The 4,475-nt window shown below is 44.6% G+C and overlaps 1 long non-coding RNA gene across 1 annotated transcript; it reads left to right on the forward strand.

The window, feature by feature from the left end:
* The first annotated feature begins 434 nt into the window (after positions 1-434).
* Positions 435-3,032, forward strand: LOC129381775 (uncharacterized). The gene is made up of 2 exons (XR_008609898.1): positions 435-569; positions 1,776-3,032. It is a non-coding gene; the product is annotated as an uncharacterized lncRNA (long non-coding RNA).
* Positions 3,033-4,475: the final 1,443 nt, after the last annotated feature.

A 4,475-nucleotide genomic window follows, 5' to 3' on the forward strand; every position in this document is an offset into this window, starting at 1 on the left:
TCTGTTGTCCCCAAACCTTGTATATTCTGATTGCATGCATGCGCGACGCGAATGGCGTAGAACTTTGTGGAAGGCATGCGGGTCCCAGCGATTACTCTGGAACATTCGATGACTGGTCTATAAAAGCCGACGCGCTTGACCATAGAGAAAGAAATTCAACAAGAGGTGACACTCTTCAAAAACTGGCAACAGGAAACACGTCACGCCTAGTTTCAACACCATCCGTTAGTTGACGCGAGCATCAGAAAAAAAGAATATGAAATAAACTTCCAGACAATGTTTTATTTTTTTTTATTCCTTCCTACTAAAAGTGAAAAAGTTTTGCGTGTAAATGAACTTATACTTTGCAACTTTTTGTTGCGTTGCCTAGCAACAAGCTAGCGGCACGCCAGACGCGCGTGCGTATACGTCATGCGCCAGACAAGCCGCAGGAGTGATCGAGGCCGGCTGCGCATGTGAAGCTCGCGTGCTCGGCGACTCGTCTGTTTTGGATGTAGCCCGTTTTTGAGCTCCTGGCGTTCCCTTGTGTTCCGTCTGCATTTCGACACGGCACCGCTTCACTACTAAAGGTGAGGAATTTTGTTTGACAGTCTGCGACGCACTTCAAGCACGTTTAGGCTTACTGCACAAAGTGAACCTATATAGTGACGCAGTTATCGAAAAACAGCTCCGCAGTCTAAGCCTAGTTAATGAGTTAATTACTCTTACTGGGAGGTGTTTGCGACGCTTTCTATCAGCCCAAGCATAATTGTAACCTATTTCGGTAGTTTTTGGGCACGCTCGCCGCACCTGGCTTTCTGACGAAAAGCACCTTGGCCGTGTGACGCAGTTTCGCGTGAAGTGAATCTTACCGGGACAAGTTTTGCCGCCTTCTCTGACCCCAGACATTATTGTAACTAATTTCACTACTTTTTGGGGTACTTTGCAAGCACAGTCGCCGCGCTCGGCGTAGTGGCGCAGTTAGCGAAAAGCAGCTCGGCTGTGTGCCGCAGTTAGTTTCGCGTGTACTGAATCTTACTGGTAGAAGTTCGTGACGCATTCTCTAACCCGAAAAAGTATTGTAATTTACTTGGTAACTTTTTGGTATACTTGAGGCTTGCTCGCCGCGCCTGGGGTGGTGAAGCTGTTAGCAAAAAAGCAAGCCGGCCATAGTGAGTTAGTTTTGCGTCTACTGAATTTTAGTGCGACAAGTTTGTGACACATTTTATAGCCCTGCAACAACATATACCTTATTTCGGTACTCACGCTTCTCGAAAACGCGACGAGCAAGTGCCGACAGTGATAACACGAGAGTGTTGCATGCGCCGGCAGGACGCGTAAAAGATAACACGGAGGAGCTCAGGAACATGACATTTATGTATTCTGAGCGACTGAAAACAGGCTTTGCACTAACGAGTCTGACTTGAGTGCGATTAGAAGGCATTCTGCGAGCGTACAACATGGTCTGGCTGAGCCTGTGTTGTAGCCACCTTTGTGTACTTGGCGTACCATCGTGTCGACTGAGGCCAAGTTGTTTTGGAAACGCGCAGTCACCCGTGTATTTGTGCACCTAAAGTGGAGGAAATAATGCCCGGGAAAGGAGGGGTGCTTGAAAATCGGATGTTCAGATTTTATGGCATTGTTTGGGAGGAGTCTTTGCTGCGAAATGCACGTAAAAGTGAATTTATCTGTAATGCCGCTCATTCACCACTTACGCACGTTTCGCCTCTACACGCAATACTCCTGTTAGGTCAATATACCGAAATGATACATGCTTATAATTTACTTTCTTTCAGCTGATGGCATCCGGTGGAGCATCGTACGGCAACGACTGCTGCTTACCTGGTGCCACAACTTTGGATGAATGCAGAAGAAGCCCGGAACGAGCATTTATATAGCGCAAAATAAACATTTCATCATTTCAAAAGACGTCTTTTGTTTTCTTTATGAAATTGCACCTGACAGATTCGGCGCTGTCTTGTAAAGGTCAATCGCAATCATTTCTACTTCATAACGAAACGATTCCACGCAAAGGCCACGCGAGGTTCAGCAGAAGCGAAAAAAAAAAAGAATGAATGCCGCGCCGAGCAGCGGAGCCGGCGCGGCGTGTACCAACTGGTGTTCGAAACGCGCGCGCCCAAAACCGAAACCGGAAGGAGTCAATAACATCCGCTAGGTGTGCTACAATCAATTCGGCCACTGGGCTCTCTAGGAGTGTCCGCTCTTGTTGAAATTTGTTTCTCTATGGCTTGAAGCCTGTTTCACATGATGCGATTTTCGTCGCACCGGAAGTGCGATTTCCGTCGTTTGCGATGAAAATCGCAGTCGCAGTGCCGACCCCCCGATTTTCGGCTGCGACCAACCGGTTGGTCGCACAGTCGCACCGTCGCACCGATCGCTGCGATTTTCCGTCGAAATTGCGCGGAGAGCTGTCAACGGAGCTATTTCGCCGGTTTGTTTTGGAAAATGGCGTCTCGTACGACAAGTGCAATGCGCGGAGACGTAGATCGTCGAATTCGGTACGTACGCGAAGGGAGAATAAAAAAACTTGTACCGCAGATTGCATTCTCCGATTGCTATGCGTTTGTTGACACGCTACACAGCAAATGAAGTGCATTTTCACGTTTGCTTCGTACGCCTTTGCGAGTTGTCAGTGCTAGGAGGTGTTCGATCCCCACCAGACGACGAGGTCGTCACAATGTTCTTTTGTAAAATCGCGCTTACGGAGCAGCTTGAATTATTTCAACCTCGGCAAGGGCAAATGACAAGACAGCAAAGTACCCGAAGTTTCAGCGTTGCGCTGAACGCGGTACCGTTCAGTTGCATTTTCTTCTCGGTTTTCAAGCATGAATTTCCCGATGCATCTTGAAAGCTTATCTTGCCTCTTATTAAATTTGACAGAGCAAAAGTGTAGGCTATTGTAATGAATTTGCTACGATAGCATTAAATCCGTGGTTTGAATAAAATATTACATGCACGTTAAGTTGCACCTCTTCTCTGGAGAATTTTTTTTTTCTTGCACAGAAACCAATAAACATAGACTATGTTGCGGACTTTGTATCCTTACTGCATCTGTATGAACACTTGCTCTGCAAGGTAATTGACTGTACAGCTAGTAGATTAATTAAATTGCTTGCTATAGTGGCAAAGTGACAACGTACCCTCCTGCAAAATTATGTAGAACTCGTGCAACAATGCGAAAAGCAGGCAAACGGCCTGTTCTTGTGGGGATAAAACAGTATAAAACGACACGCTGAAGAAAAGTAAATCAAAACTGTGCAGTGAAGTCAGCCAGTACAAGCAGTTCTTGCACGTTCAGAGCTGATAAAGTGTGCAGAAACATTCATGCCTTGCATGTTTCTAGTAAGTTTCTAATAAGTTTGTGATCACACATATTAGTGTGTTAAGCCATATAACGATATCCGCTGCGATTACTATCTTTATAAGTAATGAAATACCATGCTACTTGCAAGAACGTATATCACCCGAGGATTTAAGAACAAATTTCGGCATTTCAACTATACACAATATGTGGTTTATTCAATAAAAGACCACAAACTGGGCTTTTTTTGCAATGACAAACTTATTCCAAACTTTACTTACATATAGGGAAGAAAAAAAATTATAGACAGAAATATTGTTCTTCAATTTGTTCACCTGCCACTGTGGCTATAGCAATCTGCTGCTAACACAAGGCGAGGGGTTAATTTGCCAGCCATGGAAGCCGCATTTCGATGGGAGTCGTAGGTGAGAAAAAAAGCTCTTGCACTTGGGTTTAGTTCACCTTTTATTGAACCCTTACACTTCAAAATGCTATTGCATAGGGGTACATGCTTATGCAAAATCTAACACCAATAGAAAGCAAGGGGCAGAATTGTAAAACAACCATCTTTTGTGATAATTCGAGTGTGTAAATATTCATTGCATCAATATGTATTGTTCAACAGCACTGCACAAATAAGCATGATCAGGTATAGCAAGTACTCTGTCAGGAAGCTGGTTCTACAGATGTATAAATGTCAAGGCATGAATGCTAATACTACGTCGCACACATAGCACAAAAAAACCTTTTTCAAGAGTTGTCCCTTCTGGCAGATATGAGTGGGCCATAAGCAGCAGAAACTTTATTGCAGGACATTGTGTAATACCGCTTATGAAAGAATGAAGAGAGTGAAGAGGCTTTTAACAGCAGTAGCTCATGCTGCTCTAATACGAGGAACGATGAGCAAAAACATTTCTGGTAGAGCACTTAAACAGTAACTTTCTGAAAGACAGAAAATTCCAGGTGAGAGTTGGAGGTACATCAGGCCCACACACACCAACAACACAGGCATACTACAAGAAACACTACAGCCTATGGTGTATTACAGTCTATGGGAAAGCTATCTTGTACAGAAATCAAGAATGATGCAACAAGCCCTCGACAACACGGCAGACTTTCTTGGCCAGTCTGGCCTCTCGCTTTCTGATAAGTCAGCTCATATCGACGTCAGAAA

This window comes from Dermacentor andersoni, chromosome 1, assembly GCF_023375885.2.
Source record: "Dermacentor andersoni chromosome 1, qqDerAnde1_hic_scaffold, whole genome shotgun sequence".
Taxonomy (NCBI): Eukaryota; Metazoa; Arthropoda; class Arachnida; order Ixodida; family Ixodidae; genus Dermacentor; species Dermacentor andersoni.